The following is a 21,134-nucleotide window of genomic DNA, read 5'->3' as shown; positions in this document are numbered from 1 at the left end:
TGGTTACACTTTTCTTTTTGTCTACATTTGTCTGGTCTATCTTTTGTATTATTGTCTTTTTCCCATTTCTCTTTATTCCATTTTGGGTACGTCTTTTGTAAACAAAGTGTAGCTGAATTTTGTGTTTTAATCCAATTTAAGAGGGCCCTATCCTTTAATAGATTAATATAATCCTTTTGCATTTATTCTTCCCAGTTTGATTTTTCTATTTATTACTTTTGCTGCTTTTCCCATTCTGACATTTCTCATTTAATTCTTTTTGTTCCATTTTTCCTCTCTACCTTCTTGAAAGTTATATCTTTTATTTCTGTTCTTCTAGTCATTATCTTTAAATTAACACATACACACATATAATTGAAATTCTAGTGTTAACTAACATCTGTATTCTTTCTCCCCAAAATATACTAGTCTCTCAAAATCCTTTCATTCACCCCCTCTCACCAGCTCCACTGTTATCATTAGAAACTCCCATCTAATTAGTAACATCTTGCTTTATTGTTTTCATTGATACTATTCGATCATATCACGAAGATTTCCGATGTTCTCACCATCTCAGTGGGATCCTTTATGAGAGAGCCATGTGTATTGTCCCACTTTCCCTCATAGTTCTGTCTGTTTTGCTTTATAGATTTTCAAGTTTGTTACTGCGTATACTAAGAGCTGCGCTCATGATATTTCTTCAGTGGTTGTTCCTTTCATGTATGAAATGTACATCTCGGTGATGATTTTCTAATTGCATGGCATGCCCCCTTTTCTACCCTGCTTGGTGCCCCAGAGCCTGGCCTTGGATGGAGTGCATTTTTTGACCCCTGCTCTCTCTGGCTTCCAGGAGATCAGAGGGTGGGAGGGGAGTGAGCTCAAGTTCCAGGTTCGCTCACCACCCAGTCTCTCCCTGCAGGGCTGTGGGATATCCATAACTGCGTTGCTCATCAAAGACTGCGGCCACTGCCCCCTCTTCCAGCCACACCTGCCCTGGGTCCTGAGAACATCACCCTCTCCCCATCCTCTGGAGACCTAGGCTGGTCCTTGGGTGCTGTGCCATCTCTTGGTTACTTCAGCCTGCCGATACCTCTGTAAATAAACTTTCATTTCACTGGTCACTCTTCTGTTAACCCTTCAGGTGTTCCCTTCTAGAACATGACCGATTCATTATCTTTGCTTCTTTAAAATGGTTTTTGCCTTGTGTTTTATTTTGTCCTGTACTACTACCATACCCTCCTTCTTGTGTGTTAATGTTTACCTGTCAGTCTTTGCCTTTTAATAGACATGTCTAATCCATTCACATTTGCCACCCTTAATTGAGTGAATCAATACCATTATTCTTCCTCAACAGAGACTATTTTCTTAGCATCATTTTACCCCTCTCTGCTTTTCTCACATATCCCAAACTATTTTCGATCAATATTTCTTTTTTTTTTAAGATTTTATTTATTTATGTGACAGAGAGACAGCCAGCGAGAGAGGGAACACAAGCAGGGGGAGTGGGAGAGGAAGAAGCAGGCTCCTAGCAGAGAAGCCTGATGTGGGGCTCGATCCCAGAACTCCGGGATCACGCCCTGAGCCGAAGGCAGACGCTTAACGACTGTGCCACCCAGGCGCCCCATCGATCAATATTTCTGTAAATCAAATACCTTTAATGTATGTGTCTGCTCACCACTGCTTCTTATCTTTCACAACTTCCTCCTGGATTTTTTGTCATTACTCCAGTACCTGCTTTATTAATTTTTTCAGAGATCTGTGAGAGTGGCAAACTTCTTAGAATACTTGTATATGTGAAAACACCTTCACCTCATTTTCAGCCTTTGCTGACAGTGTGGCTAGGTATAGAAAGCTGGGTTCAGAGTTACTTTGTCTTGGTGCTTGAAAGACACCATTCTTTAATTTCTTCTCTTCATTTTTGCTGATTTCATCTGAATCTCGTTCTCTGTAGATACTCCATGTATTTTGCTGGCAACTATCAGGATTGGGTTGTCATCCTTGGTGTAATGAAATTTTACCATTATGTGTCTAATTCCTTGTTTTACAGTGGTCTGCTCTTCTCTACACTGGTGTGTCTTCAATTTGAAGATTAATTTATTTCTTTGGTTCAACAGGTTCTCCATCTTGTTTTTTGAATATATTGCTTCTTATCTAGCCCTTCTATCCTTCCATTAAGGAATCCCTACTAGATAGATATTAAAACTTCTAGAGTCAATGTCCCCTAGTAACTGTTCTTTCAAACTTTCCATCAATTTCATTCTGTTGTGCTGCATTGTTCTGCGGTGTGCCCCATCTATTAGTCTTTCACATGAAATAGTACATACTTCATTTCCACAATCTCTATTTTTTCATAACCCTCTGCCTTTGTTTTATAGATAAAGTGGTAGTCCTTATCTCCCCAGTGGTATTACTGATAGTGTTTGTTTGGTGTTTTTTAATGACAGCTTTTAGAAATTCCTGAAAATTAGTCTCCTAGCCCCTCCCTCCTCAAGTGGGGGTTAAGAATGGCATCGGCATCCCCCAACAGCTGCTGACCCCTGCTTGTGTTCCTCCATTCTGGCACAAACCCCTTACCCTGTCTGGGTGTCAGTTTTGTCCGTTTGGGAGATTCCTCACAGTTTCAGGTCCATCACGGAGTCTCCTGCTTATTTGCAAAGGGGATGGTCCTTTTTCTTCTAAATTGTTGAATATTTTCATTATCAGTATGGATATAGCACAAGAAGAGGCAAGTCTAGCCTTTGGCAGTCCATTGTCCTGAACCAGGACTATCTGCCCTGCTTTTAATTTTTTCTATGAAAGTCTCTATGAAATCCTTTGTTATTTTATGCTTTCTGTTGCTACTGGGAATGGGACATTTCCCCATAGCATCATTGTTACATGTTGGATTCTCTAGGAAGCTGGCTTCTGGGACCACTTCCATAGAAGAGAGGGGAATGAAGCAAGACTGGGCAGACAGAGGGCAAGCTGTGATGCTGGCCCACAGGGAGCCCATCAGAGCTGTCTCGGTGATTTTGAACCCTGCGTCCCCCAGTCATTGGATGTGTATAGCCTTGGGTAGGGTCTGTTCTTGATTGGATGGCTCTTTGCCTCTGATGCCATCCCTGAGGGGTTCTCATCTGAAGGCTATCTGCTGACTGCGCTCCCAGCAGATGGACCAACGGTCCTTCTATGAAGGAAGCTCTGGCTGGCACATCTCCATGCCTATCACAGTTTTTTAACTGGCTCTTTATATTTGTAGGGGGGTTATTTACATGTATATATTTATCCTTCATTCAGCTACCTTACAGAAGTCCCTTAAACTGTAATGAATTTTTTATTTATTCAGGGAGATGTAATTGTACACACATTAATTAATGATAATTTTGTCTGCTTGTTTTACAAGAGTTATACCTCTCATTGCAGTTTCTTATGTTATTGCATTAGCCAGAATTTACCCCAAAGTAACTGTTTATAAAAGTGGTCATATAGAAGCATGGGAGACTATGGACTATGAGAAACATACTGAGGGCTTCAGAGGGGAGGGGGTCGGGGAATGGGATAGACCGGTGATGGGTAGTAAGGAGGGCACGTATTGCATGGTGCACTGCGTGTTATACGCAACTAATGAATCATCAAACTTTACATCGGAAACCAGGGATGTGCTGTATGGTGACTAACATAATAGAATAAAAAACATTATTATAAAAAAATGGTCATATAGAGACAGGAGGTGGGGTGGGAGAAGTGGATGAAGGCTGTCAAAAGGTACTAACCTCCAGTTATAAAATAAGTAATTCATGGGGATGTAATGGTCAGCATGGTGGAAACAGTTAATAATACTGTATTTTAGTTAAATGAAATTTTAAAATTGAAGCAATGTAAATGTTTTCTCATTAAACATAACTTATTTTGGATATATTGGGTTAAATAAAATATTAAAATTAAAAAATAATAATAATAGGGGCGCCTGGGTGGCTCAGTCGTTAAGCGTCTGCCTTTGGCTCAGGCGTGATCCCGGCGTTCTGGGATCGAGCCCCACATCAGGCTCCCTGCTGCGCTGGGAGCCTGCTTCTTCCTCTCCCACTCCCCCTGCTTGTGTTCCCTTTCTCGCTGGCTGTCTCTCTCTGTCAAATAAATAAATAAAATCTTTAAAAAATAATAATAATAATACTGTATTGTGTACTTGAATGTTGCTAAGGGAGTAAATCTGAAAAGTTCTCATCATGAGAAAAAACAATTTTTGGAACTATTTAAGGTGATGGATGGTGATCATTTTGAAATGTATACGAATATTGAATCATGTTGCACACCTGCAACTAATATAATGTTATATGTCAATTATACCTCAATAAAAATAAATTAAAAAATAAATGGTCATAACTGAGAGCTCTGTTTTACTCTTGATTGCCCATGAGAATCTTGAGCGATATTAGCTGTTGCCTTGAAATGTTTCTTCTCTCCATTTAAGGAAAACTCCTTTTAAGCCACATAAAAATGCAGTAGATGGAGACTGACAGAAGCTAGGGCAATATCTAGTAAGCAGCGTTGTTTTGTTCTCCTGTATTTACTTGGTGGGTATCGTCTGCTTGTGGCAAATGACACTGGTTTCCCATTCACACGTTCCTTAGTGAAGCCGTGAACTCCTGATGATTGCTCTTTGGCTTCTAAGTGTTCTCGAACTGTGCATGTGATGATCTATGCTAGAATTTTTCCTGGGGCTGATCTCCTCCAGCTCATGGGGCCCCAGTCCCTCCAATCTACCCTTTGAAGATGGAAGCATCTTTTGTCCATCTCCATCCTGGTAGCAACTCTGTCCTTGCTTCCCTCACATGGGAAGATTGGAAGAACATCTGTACCGGGAGACGTTGTTCCAAGGACACGATCCAAGGATTGGAAATTCTGGGATCTGGCCTTTGCTCTCTCCCCATCTCAGTCTGCATTTCTGTGACCCAGGTATGGGCCCCTCCTTCCCATTTGAGGATAACGCCCACCAAGGAAGAAGGAGAATCAGAGCAGGAACAGACTCCCGTAGCCTCGGCTGTACTGACTGGCAGGGCAGAGCCAGACCCTCCAGGCAGCAGAAGAAGATGGAGAAAATGCCTTGGAGGTGTCCCTTCCCCCCGTGGCTGCCCTCCCACAGGGTCTTCTTCCTCTTCTGAAGGCTCTCACATCTCCATTTGCTCTCCATGAGTCGGATCATCCCTCCCCCAGTAACGCACTCACTGGTTATATTTTCTTCTTGCTCACAACCCCGCAGTGGCCTCGCTGTCCTCAGAGGCTCTGCCATCAGTCCTGCATCGATCGGACATTAAATCAGGCATCACGTCATGGGGATGTAAAGACCTTAATTCTCACCCAATCCTACTTATTACCTTCCTCAGAAAGTCTCAGTTTGCTTCTAAACTGCCTTTAACATCTCTCTAACACACTTTAATCTCCTTTTTGACAGAGCGGGAGAGTAGGCAGCGGGCCCAGGGCCTTGGCAGGGTGCAAGAGCTGGCTAGAATTGATCACTCCTGTAGGCATTTCTTGTGTTTGCTTCACACTCACCTTCAGTGTGGTGAAGTTTCGAGGTTTTGGTGACGATCCACAGACACATTTGTTTAGGGTGTTTAAAGGGAATGAAATTAAAGAGAACTTATGAAGTAAACAAAAGCGTGGGTGTTCCAACGCCATGACCAGATGCACAGTGACAGAGGTTTGGGGGATGCTGGTTTGTAGACTGAAGCCTGACCAAGGATGGTCCCACCCAGACTGATCTTCCCACAGCCCCACCATGGCCCCAGGTGCCAGGTAAGAGGAGTCACTGCCTTGGGCCTCCCCGCCTAGAGGCCCCTTATCTGGACGGCTTGTCCGTCTCGTTTTCTCATGACAAACCCATGCCCCTTGCCTGGGTCAGCTGGAGGGCCAACAAAACTTCTCCAAGTTGAGCTGCAGATGACTCCTGCTGAAACCACAGAGTGTTCTGCTCTCCCTCTCCCAGAGTGTCTCCCATGCCCTCCCACTGCTGGGCTCTGGCCCAGTCCCGGAAGGCAAGCTATGGCTGGGGGCACATTCCATGGGCAGTTCTGAAAGAGTGGAACCTCACCAGGCCGGTCAGTAGATCGGTGAGCCAGGCTGGTGTGAGCAGACGCGTGTTTATTGAGCACCTGCTCTGTGCAAGGCGCAGGCGTGGGGGCTGTGTGCCTCGTGTGCGGTGATATCACTTCATCCGTGTGGAATGCACTGGCTCTAAGAAACGGAGGACCCTAATTTCAGAAGCTTAAGCCAGCAGAGGGTAGTTGTCATACGGTGAGGAGTCCAGAGGCAGCAGTGCAGGCTTTGGCTTGCGCTCTGTGGGGTGGACAGGAGGCTAGCTCTTTCTGTCTCTCCGCCCTTCCATCCTTAGCACTCTGGCTTTGGTTTCCACACCCACCCCCTTGGACATCACCTTCCAGTTGGGGGCAGGAAGTGGGAAAGAGGGAACAATACCAGGCTTGACTTCCCAGAACCCCCAGAAGACTCGGCTGACATTTCATTGTTGGTCAGGGTCCCGTGACCACCCCCAGCTGCAAGAGACCTTGGAAAAGAGGCTTTTTCAGCTGTGCTAATACCCATTCGTTCCCCAAAATAAGAGAAAGAAGAGAAGAATGGATATTGAGCAGGTAACCAAGGGTGCCTGTGTGGTGCCCATTTTGCAGATGAGAGCACTGAGGCTCCGAGATGTAAATTGAAACTCTACCTGGATCTGCCTGATGCCGGGCCTGGCAACTGTCTCAAACGATATGCCTTTTTATCTTCCTCTCTGGGGCCCAAAGAAGTCCAAGAGGGAAGAATTCACATCATCCATCCATCCATCCGTCCGTCCATCCATCCATCCAAGAAACCTGCAGTCCCTGTGCCTATGTGAGGGCTTGTGCTGGGCACAGAAGACAGGAGGGTGAATCAGGCCAGGCTCTGTCCTCGGACCTCCCAGTCCAGAGGGTAAGCCGGACCCAGCATGTCACGCGTGGTCTAGAGGCTGAGGCCTGGCTGCAATGCACTGTCAATGCAGGGGCGGCAGGCACAGTAGGAGGCAGCAGAGCATTCCAGTTACAAGTACAAAGAAGATGTCTACTTTCTGGGCTCCCACCCAAGTGTTCTGTGAGCATTAACTCACCGAATCCTCAGAATAACCCTACACACAGATACTATTCCTGTCCTTCCACATAGAGGCAGAGAAACTGAGGCACAGAGAGGGTAAGAATTGGTTACACAGCCAAGTAGTCTGACCCCAGCAGCTGGCTCCGGAGGCCACGCTCCTGTGCCGCCCTGTCTGGCCCACCTGAGTCAGCAGAGGGAAGGAGGTGGTGAGCTGCACGTCACAGGCAGCATGCAAGCGGGAGCCCCCATCGGAGACGCTGCGTCCTGGGCGGGAAAAGGGGCAGTGTGACTTCCCAGTTGCCTCGTGGCCTGGCAGGCGCCTGACACGGGGGGCAGGGGGCGGCTGCAGCGGCTGCGAGGCCCCGGGTGTCCAGCCCCTCTCGCGGACGGGCAGGGTGATGTTTTATGTCTTAATTAAACGGAGAGGAGTTTAATTGATGAGCAGCCGGCTGGCCGCACCAGCTTCCTGGCTCCCTACCCAGTGACTCATGCACGCAGCGGCCCCAGATGCCGAGAGCAAGCTAATAGATTTGCAACGCTGATCACTGCTCCAGACCCACTTAGCGAGGCTCCAGGAAGCCTCTTGCCACCCTGGGATTTCATTGAATTGCTTTTCATTTCGAGCATTGTCCCATAAATCCCTCACACATCAGCCCACCCCGCAGAGGAGCGGCCGCACTCGGGCCTCCTCCCGCCCCGGCGCAGAGGCCCCCAGCTCCGTCAGAAGGGCAGCTGCCACAGGCTGGGAAGAGCCACCCTTGAAGGGGGGCTGGGGACATCTGCGGCCTGGCCCCATGCAGGGCATTCCCACCGCGGTTGTCCAGCTCACCCTCGTGTGACCCACATGCTTTTCTGTGTTTCAGAGGTGACCAAGGAGAGGCCCAAAGGCGGCAGCTGACCTGTGCAGGGCTGCTTGGCTAGGAAGCGTCTACCTGGTAGTTTCCACCAGGCTGTCAAAACCACAGCCCCTCCCCACCGTGTCACTGGGTGGTGACTCTCTGCTTCCTCACGGAGGACTAAGTGGGCCAATACCCCACCCTCACGTTGTAGGGATTTACAGGCACCATGGATTCGCTCTGGGGCTACAGTCTTGAACCAGACAGATAAAATCCCCACCCTCTAGGAGCTGACAGACCCGTGGGAAGAGGCAGATGATAAACAAGCAAACCAAAAACACGAATCGTGTAATTAGAGGTTGTGGTGTCATGAAGACAGCCAGGCAGGTGATGTAGTCACAAGTGACTGTGGGTGGGTGTCTGAGAAGCAGGGACCAGAGAGGCCTTTTCGGGGAAGGGGCATCTGGCCTGGCAAGGATGAGCAGGGGCTCTCACGGGAAAAGTGCTCTGGGCAGGGGGAAGGGCCAGTGCAAAGGCTCTGAGCCCTCAGGAAGGGTGAGACCTGCGGGGCTGCAGCAAAGTGGACCAGGGCCAGTCCAAGGTGAGTCAGAGGCCACTGGGGCACATCACAAGAGAAAGGAATTCTGTTATTTCCAATGCCCACCCACAGTAGGCACAGTGTCGTTGAGGCTCTCCCCGAATTCCTGAGTAACTCCCCACCTCCTGAGTGCTCTGTGTTCCACTCTCTGGCTCTGCCCTCCCACCAAGTGCTGGACACACACTTGCTCATGTGGTCCCTTTCTCCAGTGTCCTGTCTCACATTCCTCTGCTTCCTCCTCTCCAAATTCTCCCCACCATCCACAGCCCGGCTCTCAGCCCAGGCCTCCAGGGAACCTCCCTTCCCCTGGCCCCCTCTAGAAGCCCCTCCAAGTGGGCACACAGCACCTCCTCTGCACCCTCGCTTGCACAGCCCCACTGGCACACACCTAGAGGGCCTCGTGCCCCAGCCTCTCCAGCACCACCCCGGGGCCCTCCATCACGGTGGGGTCCTGGGAGCCATCAGTGTGGTCCCCAGCATCTCCCTGAATAGTACTGGAGCCTGGGGCTTGGCATGGAGAGGTGGGAGCATCAGGAGGCATGACAGCCTTCCCTGGGCTTGGCCCTGATGGGATGACTCTCTGGGGCCACCTCCCCCACACCCCACCGTCTCAACACCCAAGGGGCGGGGCAGGGGCCCCGGAAGTCCACACAGTTAGTGAGGGATGGCTGCAAGGGACAACGTCTGCTCCCTTCTGGAGAGAGTCCTCTGGGAGGAAAGCGGTTGGCTGACAGCCACCAGCTCCTGTGCCTCAAGGATCCAGTGCAGCTTTGGCGGAGGCTGAGGACCAGCACAACAGGTCCCGGAGGCAGCTGCTGCTGCCCAACCTGGCCTCCCTCATGGGCCGCCTGAGCTCTGAGGCTGCCCACCCAGCGTGAAGCTGCCCTGCAGTCTGCGGCTGTCCCTCCCCGCCGTCCTCCCTCCTTCCCCCTCTCCTTTCATTGGTGCCACCCCGGACCGGACCTAAGGCTCTTCCCTGCTAATTCCCACTCCTCCCTCCTTCCCCTCATCCTTCACAGGCACTTCCCCCCAAGCTGCTTGCTCTTCTCATTCCATCTCCATGTCTGCTCCTTGGACAGCAGGACCGACACACTCCATGACCCCTCCTGAACAAGCTTGGTCCTCTGGCTCAGCTCAATGACATCCCCCACCTGTGGCTTGTGGCCCACCTCTGCTGTCCAAGAGAGACATACAGCCCAGCCCTCCCCGCCCTGTGGGCAGTCACACCTCCTGTCACCTCCTTGGCAGAGCGCCTGGGTGTTCCCCACCTCTGGCCCCATTCTGAGGTGGTAACCATAGAAACAGGGCCATCAGCAACTATGGCTCATTCAGGTACCTGAGCTGCCACCCACCCCCGAGCTCTGCAGGCTGGCAGGGAGCCCCTCACTGGGGTGTTCCTAGCACTGCCAAGAGGGACGGAGGAGATGCCCTTGACTCCTTCTAAGCCCATCCAAGTCGCAGGCTCAGTTACCCCCAGGGTCCGCTTTCAAACCCCAAAGTGCTGAGTACCTATTAAGTGCAGGCATTTTCTGTTGGTGACAAGTCACACGTTGCCTCTTTTTACAGGCGAGCCTCAGAGAGCCTATGGGACTGGTCCAAGCACACCGCTGGTGGCAGAACTGGGATTCAACCAAAGTCTCCTCATTCTGGGACAGGGCACTGGGGATGGCGGGGAGGTGCAGAGCTATTCTAGAGCCTGACAGACCTGGGTACGAGCCCCAGGACTGCCAGAGATCAGGACGTAGTAACGTAGCAGTAACTGAAACAGGGTGTGGTACTGGCCCCCAAATTGAGATGAGGCTGGAGGAAAGAATTCGGAGCCCTGAAATAGACCCCCATCAGATACAGGAGGAGTTCGTCATTCATGAAATAATCAAGACTAAATGATGGCAAAGGGAAAAATAATTTACAAAATGATGCTGAGATATATGGAGATTCAACCTGGGGGAAAGGATCTAGACACCAAAGACTCAATTAAATTAGAGATAAATGGAAGATCGGACCATAAATAATCCAATCGTAGAAAACCCAGTGGAAACATAGTTGACGCTTTGGCAGGTATTCACAAGGGTTAACACCTGTCTTGCAATCAAAGAAATCCAAGAAGGAGATAATAGAATTAGTAATATCAACATGAAAATTCTGGGAACATCAGAAGCTAAAAAAGATTAGGAGGCGTTTGTGTCAAAAAGGTAGAGGGCCAAGATTATCTGTAGGTCACAAGCATTTGTCCAAACAAAAGATCCTCCAGGTAAAGGCGCATGGGGCCAGGGACTGGGGCCAGGAGCCAAAGCAGCTACGGGCTCTCACCAAGAGCAAATGCTGCACCCACCCCTTAGCCAAAGGACTGGAAATGAAACAAACACCCGTCGAATTAATTAGTGACAGTGGACAATTGAGATAACAGCCAGCAAGGCTGCCCAGCAAGCGAGCGCCCCCCGCCCCCCATGCTCACCGCTGTGCAAACCACACTGTCCTATGGAAGAGTGACTCGACGGCCCCGTCCAGAGCCAGAGGAAGTGTCCTGCCCTGGATCTGGAAATCCCACCCTTGGGGACTCATCCTCAGGAAACAGCGCAGAAGGAGTGCAAAACGCCATGAGCAAGAATATATTGCTTGAAGCACTTTTTAACATTTTATTATGGAAAATGTCCAACCTACACAAAAGTAGAGAGAATACGATAATGAGCCCGTGTGTCATCCCCGGCTTCAACCGTTATCAGCTCACAGCCAATATTGTTTCATCTCCCCCCAACACGCACACACACACACACGCACGCACACACGCACGCACACACGCACACACACACAAGCACACACACATACACACACGCACACACTCACGCACGCACACAAGCACACACACATACACACACAAGCGCGCACGCACACACGCACACACATGCACACACACGCATACACATACACACACAAGCGCACACAAGCGCACACACAGAAGCGCACACACATACACACATATACACACACATACACACAAGCGCACACACAGAAGCACACACACACATACACACACACATACACACACAAGCGCACACACACATACACACACGCACATACACACACACACTTTTTTTTGGTATTTAAAGCAAATCCCAGACATCATTTTATTTTATCCATACATAATTCAATTTGTGTCTCTAGCAGATAAGGACTCTAAAAATCTAATCATAATATCATAATACCCAGCAAAATTAATAATTCTTTAATATCTTTTAATTCACAGCCCATGTTCAAATTTTCCCAAATGTCTCGAGAGTACTTGCGAGAGTTGGTTTGGTGGAAGCAGGATGCAAACAAGGGCGACACGCTGTGTTTGTCACTGTGCTTCTTTGAAGTCTCTTTTATTCTGTAACAGCTTCCCCCCCTTCTTTTTTCTTTATTGAGGCACTTTAAAAATAATGCCTCCACATGGGAACCCATCAACCTGCCCAATGCCAGGATCGCTTAGGCAGCGTATGGTGCATCTGCCTGGGACTCCCCAGTGCCCCTGCTGTCCTGGGCAGAGCAGCTAAATATCAACTTGGAGCAGCTGGCCATCGGCTCCTGCCAGCCTGGCCACGACTCACCCAGCCCTGCCACCCGCAGTGACTTGGCTCTTGGACTTGGCTGCGCCCTCAGACACCCTCCCTCGGATCTGGCAGCCCAGCCACAGCACGTTCACTCACGGCATGTTTGGACCTGGCCCTGTTTCGGGATGTCCTTCCTTGGCTGTGGCCATCCTATCATACTCAACAGCTGTAGGTAAGAAGCACCCACCCTGTTCCCCTCTATGACAGCACTCAGCCATCAAAAACCACCAACCAGGAGACCAAGGAGCATCACAGGAATGGTCATGATGGGGGTGCTAGGTGGAAGGTCACCACGCCACCCTGCACACGGCCAGCACTCACAACCCTATACGTGGTGGCTGTGGTGGACAGAATGGAAATGTCCACTAAACCAATAAATAAGAACAAAGGAAATAAATAAATGGACAAAATGGAAATGCCCATTGGAAGGATAAATAAAAGCAAAATTTAGAAAAAGGAAGGAATGGGTGAGGCAGGGTAAACAAGCTTGGGTTGGCAGGTTTGAATAATCTCAGAGCTCTGGGGCAGAGGGGGTCCTGCATCCAGGAGAAAAGAAAACAGTGGTTGTGTTAGATTGGGAAAATGAGGAATATTTCCGATTTCTCCTGGAAGAGAATTTAATGTAGAGGGAACTATAGCTGTATACTGCCTAATTAAGAAAAACAGCCCATTCATCCACTCTCCACCCCTCCATTCTCAGTCAAGCCCACCTGTTGGAGAAGGGGATTGGCCATTGTCACTTGGTTGCCATGGGAACACTCCCACCAGGGAAATGGTCAGTGCAGGGGGGAGGGGATGGGTGGACTCAACACCACAGCATGGGCGTTCTCTGCCCTTTCTCTTCCAGCCTGGGGTGCCAAAGTAAGCAGCCAGCCAGCGAAAGGAGAAGGCTGCCCTCCCCTGATGCAAACACCTGGGGCGCCTTGATGTCAGTGACTATTGTAAAACGTAGATTTTATTATTATTCAAGTATTATCGTGAGGCCAACAGATCAGAAGATGATTGCCATTGAAAAGATAGCTTGTTATACTCCCTGATACCAAGAGGAGGGACAGGCCACACCACACGGGGTCCCAGGGCAGCCCCAGGGCAGTCAGGAGGCTGCAGCTAAGGGAAGATGGACAAGAACAGTTACTGTCATGTCTTCCGGGAAGGAACAGGGGAAGAGGGTAATGGTTTACAAAATTTCAGGGCCCTGGGGCAGAGGGCTATTCGGAGTTGTCAGTACCTAGCCCTGGTGATTATGGCAGGTGGCTAGAAGCCCCCAAGTGTGAGAGCCTGATAGAGGAGGCACGGCTGTGTGGACTCTGGATTGATTGTCTTGTATGGGAAAAGACACGTTCAAAAATGGTCTTTTACTGTCTAGTACTTGGCTAAGCCTGGAAGGGGCAGTCCCTCTGGGGTCAGCACAGCCCCGAGATGTCAAAGCATCAGAAAATAAAGGCATAGTTAACACAGTGACTTGAGCCACAACCTTGGGAGTCTTTCTTAACCTCTTCCTCTCCCTCACCCCTTCTACTCAATCACCAAATCCGTGGGTGCTGCCTCCCACATCTCCCTAACCTGTTCACCGCCCCTCTTCCCAAGGCCACCAGCCTAGCCCCACACCCTCAGCTCTCCCTGGACTAACAACCTCCCGGTAATCCTCATTGTCACCTAGCATCCATTCACTGCCCCTGCTCTTCTGCAGTGCGGCTCTGCTGTCCCACCCCCGGGAAGAGTGACCTGTTCCTGCACCCCCTTGAATCCAGGCGGCCCCCTGAGTGCTTCAGCAGATGGAATGTGGCAGAAGTGAAGCCATGCCAGTTCGGGATGTAGCTCTTACGGCTTCTACTTCTGCTATGTGAGAAGTACAACCCCTCCTCCAACCCCCAGGGCCGAGCCCACCATATGTGAGAAGCTCAGGTGACATAGGGGTGGCCTGGAGGGTGAGACCCTCCCTGGAGGAGAGGGAAAGGCCACCAGGGCACCAGATGCGAGATGAAGAACCTGGCACCCACCCCCACGACAGGCAGCCCAGACGAACCATCCAGCCTTCCCAGATTTCTGACCCACAGAACTGTGAGCAAAATAAAATGGCAGTTTAAGAGCTCTTGGTTTGGGGGTACTTTGTTAGACAGCAGTAGATTGCTGGAACGTGAAGCAACTGCCAGCAACATCTTTTTAAAATGGAAACCGGATATACCACTGCCCAACTTAAAGTTCTCCAACGGCTTCTTATAAAATCTAAACATCTCACCATGCTGCAAGGCTCTGAGGAGTCGGCCCCCTGCCCCCCCCAACCCCGTCTCCTGGGGGCTCCAGCCACATAGGCCTCCTCCAGTTCATACAGCACATTCCTGTTCACCTGCCCTGCGGCGGCGTGCCACCCCCCATCCTGGTCTCCGCTCAGATGTCAATCCTTCTACCCCCGCTAGGATGGCTTCTATCAAAACAACAGACAGCAGCAAGTGTTGGAAGGATGTGGGGAAATTGGAACCCTTGTGCCCTGTTGGTGAGAATGTAAAATGGTGCAGCTGCTGCTGACCACAGCATTGTGGTTCCTCAAAAAATTAAAATATAGTTACCATATGGCCCACCACCAATTCCACCTCTGGGTAAATACGCAAAAGAACTGAAAGCAGGAACGTGAAGAGGCATTTGTACCCCCGGATTCAGAGCAGCGTTGTTTGCAGCAGTCAAGAGGTGAAAGCAACCCAGGTGTCCATCGACAGATGCATGGATAAACGAGATGTGGTTACCCACACAAAGGAACGGTATTCAGTTTTTAAAAGGGAGGAAATTCTGGGGCGCCTGGGTGGCACAGCGGTTAAGCGTCTGCCTTCGGCTCAGGGCGTGATCCCGGCGATCTGGGATCGAGCCCCACATCAGGCTCCTCCGCTATGAGCCTGCTTCTTCCTCTCCCACTCCCCCTGCTTGTGTTCCCTCTCTCGCTGGCTGTCTCTATCTCTGTCAAATAAATAAATAAAATCTTTAAAAAAAAATAAAAAAATAAAAAAAAATAAAAGGGAGGAAATTCTGACACGGGCTACAGCGCGGATGAACCTTGAAGACGTTATGCTCAGTGAAAGAAGCCAGTCAAATACTGTCTGATTCCACGTCCACGAGGTGCCTAGAGGAGTTAAACTCACTGGGACGGAAAGTAGAGTGGTGGCTGCCAGGGGCTCCAGGGAGGGCAATGGGAAGTCAGTGTGCAGCAGGCACAGAATTCCAGTTTGGGAAGATGAAGAGTTCTGAAGATGGATAGTGGGGATGGCTGCACAACAGGGTGAATGTGCTTAATGCCACTGAACTATACACCTAAAAATGACTAAAATGGTAAATATTATGTTCTATATATTTTATCACGATAAAAAAATGCAAAAAAAAATGTCATTTTCTCAGAGACGTCTTCCATGGCCACCAGATCTAGATTCCGCCCTTTCCAGATCTTCATAACTGTTTATTGAGCACACAGTCTACGCCAGGCACTTTGTCAAGTGAGGGAGATCAAACACATGAGGACCTGCTCTTGGGGCCAACATTCTCATGGAGGAAAACAGGCAACAGGCAAGTAACCTGGGTAATTACTGGCTTTGACCGATGTCGTTGAGACAATAAAAACAGTGATGTGTTACTGAATTGCACGCCCGGCGTGACCCTTGCTCCACTTTTCACGACCTGTGTATCTTGGGCAAGTTGCTGAATCTCCCTGTGCCTCAGCCTCCCCCCTTGAACACGGAGATGATCATGCCCTCCTCATGGCATGGAAGGAAGAGTTGAATGAGATTGCACCTACTCCTCCCCGAATGAGTAATTCCAACAATGTGCTGCATTGAACTTGCTGGCTAAATGCCCAGTGAACTGGCCTCACCATCTCTCTCTCAAAGGGTCAAGCCCATCAACTCACTGCTTCATTGCCCAAGCCACGGGGAGGGGGTGCACAGCTGGAAGGTCAGCAGGATGGCTGAGACCACCATGGTGGGTGGTGGGGACACGGCGGGGGAACAGGGAGCCCTGCTGGGTGGCAGGGATGGCTCCACACAGGTGAGTGCTGGAGGAAGGCTGGAGGAGGGCTCTCCGGGCAGGCAGGAAGAACCGGACAGGGCCCTGTTTCAGCGGATTTGGGGCTTTGAGGGCAGAACTGAGACCCAGGGAAACAAGCTTCCTGCTGTCTTCAGTTTGTGCTCCTGCATCTGGGAAACAAAACAGAAGGTACATAAATTCGATCTATTGGTGCTATCTGTAGTTGGTGAAACAAAAAGTAGAAGTGTACAGTTACCCCTCAGCGTTAGGAAGAGAAGCAAGATAGGGACCAACAACAGTGGCACACACAGGTGGATGGGGAAGGTAGCTGCCGGGAGAGAGCCGAATCCTCCTCCGACTGCGGGACACAGCCAGGGATGTAATGTAATGTAATTAAGCCTGCTTAGGACATTTCCACAGCTTAGGGAGTTAAGAGGATTCCTTCAAGGGAGAGAAAAGGTGGGTCAGAGTGGGGACCAATTGCTCCTAAATCCTCTATCCAATTTGAATTTGTAATTGTTTCACTCTGATAAAAAAAAATAATCCAAAGTTGTTTTAAAATATTTTAGCAGGGGTGCCTGGGTGGTGCAGTCGTTAAGCGTCTGCCTTCAGCTCAGGGCGTGATCCTGGTGCTCTGGGATCGAGCCCCGCATCAGGCTCCTCCACTAGGAGCCTGCTTCTTCCTCTCCCACTCCCCGTGCTTGTGTTCCCTCTCTCACTGGCTGTCTCTCTCTGTCAAATAAATAAATAAAATCTTTAAAAAAAATAAATAAATAAAATAAAATATTTTAGCAGCTCATGATAAACAAAGGTTGGAAGTTTTGTTTGGAGTGTTGTATCTATGGAGCCCTGCCCCACACCTGGTACCTCACCTTCCTTCTTGTTCACCCCTCAGAAACCCCAGGGTTTGAAGAGACCCTATCAGAGGCAAGGGAATAGGCAGTGTTCTGGAGTCCTGGAGTGACTTACCAAGGCTGGGAAGGGATGGAGCTGGGGTTGGACCCAGGCAAGAAGGGAGGCCATTCTTAGCCTGAAATGGGACCAGTGGTCTTCCCTGATGGCAGTGCCAAGGGGAAGGGCCTCATGTGTCTCATCCCCTGCTGTGTTCAAGGCCTTCCAGTGCTCTAGAAAGATAAATGTACTGACCCTGCCAGCCTGTTGAGAGCCTCCTGTTTACCACCTTCTCCCACACCTGCCGGCAGGGTCACACAATTTACTGTTCTAATTACAGGCTGTTTCCCTTCCGAAAGCCTTGCCCCTTTCGGGGAGAGAAGCTGCCTTTAGGACAGGAGGCCTCCTCTCTTCTGCTCATGTGTCTGGCATAAAGCATAAGGGCAGGACTCAGAATGGACTTCCTGACAGGGTCCTGCGGCCACTCAACAAGTCATTGGCCCACAAGGTCACTGCCTGGCTGCAGGATTGGGCCCTTTTTAGCACCATGGAGTGAATAGCTCCACGGCTGCTTTCTCCCTCCTCTACCTCCAGGCCCAGGGCAGGGGTCAGCTCCCTAGAAATAGGGAGCCAGGACCCCTGCAAGGGAAACACAAGACAAAGAAAATCCAAGCCTTGTTACATTCCATTCTCTGAAGCAGATGTGTTCAATAGAAATAAGATTTTCTAGCAGCCACATTAAAAAAAGAAACATAGGGGTGCCTGGGCGGCTCAGTCGGTTAAGCGTCTGCCTTCGGCTCAGGTCATGATCTCAGGGTCCTGGGATTGAGTCCCACATTGGGCTCCCTGCTCGGCGGGGAGTCTGCTTCTCCCTCTGCCTGTTGCTCCCCCTGTTCATGCTCTCTCTCTCTGTAAAATAAATAAAATAGTTAAAAAAAAAAAGAAAGAAAAAGAAAGAAAGAAACATGGGACAGGTAAGATTTATTTTAATAGTATGCATACATGCGAAACATTATCATCTTAACATATAGTTAGTATAAAAATTACCAGAAAACTGTTTTATATTCTTTCTGTGTGTGTGCTAAGTCTTCAAAATCTGGTGTGTATTTTACACACTGACAGCACATCTCAGTTCAGACGAACCAGACGAAGCATTTACACTCGATGCTGTATCACAGAACAAAATAGACAGCATCTCACAAAATGTATATTCTAGTGGGGGAGAAAGAACGTAGATGCAGGTATAGGCATACGTGCACATATAGATGACAGATATAGATACATATATGGTTCAGTGGATGATTCCTGCTATGAAGAAAAATTGACTAGAATAGCCAAATAGTGAGTGAGGAGGACGTGAGAGGTGGCATTTGAGCATAATCTGAAGGGAACAAAAGGAATAGCAGGTGCAAAGGCCCCGAGACAGGAAAGTCCATGGTGTACTCAAGGTGGTCAGTTGGCGGAAACAGAACAAGTAAGTGGAGTAGGCAGGAGATAAATCTGTGGAGGTCAGGGCCAGATCAGTTAGGGTCTTGTAGGCTAGGGGAGGAACCTTGGCTCTATTTTGAATGAGACTGGAAACCACTGCAGGGTTTTGAGCAGGGGCGTGATGTGGTCTAGACTACATTTTGCAGCAGGCACTATGGTTGCTGAGTAGACAGTAGACTGAAAAGGATAAGGACGAGGCAGGAAACGAGTGCAGAGGGCATGACTGTAATGATCAGATGGGACGCTCTGGTGGCTTGGACCAGGATGATGGCAGCAGAAGGGGTGAGAACTGGCGGGTGGTTAGAAGATGGAGCCATAGGACTTTTGGATGAACTGGATGTAATGTGTGTGAGAAAGAGCAAAGGATGTCTCCAAGATTTTTAGCCCAGCCTCAGAAAGGAGGGAATAGGTCCTCACTGATATGGGAAGATTGGGAAGAGCAGATTTGGAAGAGGGAGAGGGTGCATCACCAGGAAGGAGCTCAGTTTAGGCCATGTTGAGTTTGCAATGCCTACTGGACACCCAGGTGAAGGTGTCAGAGAGCTGATATAACTCTGGAGGTTGGGGAGAAATGAGAGTTAGAGAAGTTCATCTGTGAGTCATCAGGTTACAGTTGGCATTGAGTCCTGAGGTTTTCTCTGGGTAGGTTCTGTATGATTCTTGTAGGAACCTCAATGGAATAGAAGTTCCACAAGGGAGAGCAAAGGACCAACAAAGCCTGGCTTACCCGTAGGGAATGTAAGGTGAATGTGGCCAGCCAGATGATTCCTTGTTGGGCTGAAATAGCTAAGCCTTTCTGCAAAGTCCCTGAGACAGAAAAGGTCACTCAGCCACTGGATACAGACTGCTCTGAGAAGGGCAAGATTTTGGGTGAGCTCTCTGTGACTTAGGTCAACCTCAAAGGAGTTGACAGCCAAAGGTCATGTGCTGTCCATCCTCAGAGTGGGGAGGACTACTGGCCATTGTCATTAGGCAGAGCAGTGCCTTGGAAACAATGAGTCAATTCTGCAGGTGGGAACACAGACACAGAGAGGTGAAGTGACATGGGCAAAGTCACTATGGGCAGCACCTTACTCTGCTCCAGTGCCAGGCACCAGAGGCTGGAAAGTCTGCCAGGAAGCTCCCAGCCTTGGGCTTGGCACTGGTCAGGCATGAATAAATCCTCATAGCCCCCAGGAGAATGGAATTTTGTCTGTGCCTTTTTAAATAAAAAAATGTCTTTTCATAGCTAATATACAAACCAGGTAAGAATTCAAATCACAGCAATAACAATTACGATTACAGCTAGTATTTATCGAGGAAGCAGCTAAGTGCTTTACCAACATTATTGCATGCAATCCTTGTAACAGCCCTAGGAGCAGACCATTACTCTTATTCCTGTTTTATAGTTGAGGATGCTGAGGTGAGAGTGGGAAGACCCTTGCCCAGGCTTCCTTGGCTAAGTGTTGAGCCCTGGCAGCCTGGAACAAAGCCCAGTCACTACAAAGGGGTACATGGTGGACAGCTTATCTCCCCTGTGAGTCTCTTCTGCAGAGACCATCAGCTGCTGACTTCCTGCTCTCTGTGCACATTGCAGCACATCCCACACCTTTTTCCCTGGACTTTGTCCCACTCAGAGGGAGCACGAGTTCACACCAGCTTGTCCTTTGTTTCTCTTACCAGCACGCACCCCACTTGAGAGAAAACCAAGCTTCAGACAGCGAAGCTAGTCACTCAGGGTTACAGAGCGGAGGCTGGGGGCTGAGCTCCTGGAGCTGCATTCTCTGCTTTCCCCATTTCCCCCAGCAGCCTCCAGAGCCGCCAGACCCCCTCACCCTTCCCCCACCAGCCAGCCCCGTGCTCCCAGTCCCTTCCCCCTCCCCAGTCCCCGGTTCATTTTTCCCTTTTAGGGCATTAAGCACAGAAGTATTAAAAGGGATTGTTCAGGCCAGTTAATTAGCTTGGAAGAGGCCTCTGCGGCAGCCCAGGTCACGGCCATCCACCTCTCTTTATTAGCCGAATTGATGGAGACAGCAGGGCCCAGATGGGAATAAATTGAATCCAATGGCAAAGAGGCTCTTGTGCAAGCTATTAACGGGGAGAAAGCAGGCCTCACACTTTACTCACCAGCTTTTTTATAACACTTTTCTTCTGCCACTGCCAGACACTTCCAGATGCCCACTCAGCAAGGCCCCCAATGGGGGGAGCAGCTGGGTTCCAGGAGAGCTCCACCTGTGCCCTAAAGTCCAGCCATGGGTTGCAGGGCAGCAAGGGGTGCCAACCCCAACGAATGAGTGAGGGACCTGCTAACCCCCAAGTATAGAGGCCTCACCACAAAGCCAGAGTTCCTGGACCCCACCTGACTGAGATTGCAAAGGCCCAGGGAGCCAGCATCCCTTGCCTTTGGGGGAGAGGCGCAGCTTTGGCACACACATACACTCACTTGTCCTCCTGGCACCATGCTTAGGAGGCATCTATTTCTCCCCCCTCCATGATGGGCAACAGAATTGGGGCCCAGAGAGGGTGAGATACTTGTCCGGGTGGCACAGCCAGGAGAGACGGAGCAAGGCACTGACTGTAGCCACTGGCATGTCATGTGTGCCTGCTGTGGGTCAGGACTTCCTCTTCCCTAACAGCTTTGGGAGGGAGTGCTAACTGTCACCCCCA

Source organism: Ursus americanus, chromosome 14, assembly GCF_024610735.1.
Source record: "Ursus americanus isolate L20-20 chromosome 14, mUrsAme1.1.p, whole genome shotgun sequence".
NCBI classification, from domain to species: Eukaryota; Metazoa; Chordata; class Mammalia; order Carnivora; family Ursidae; genus Ursus; species Ursus americanus.
This window is presented reverse-complemented; position numbering follows the sequence as displayed.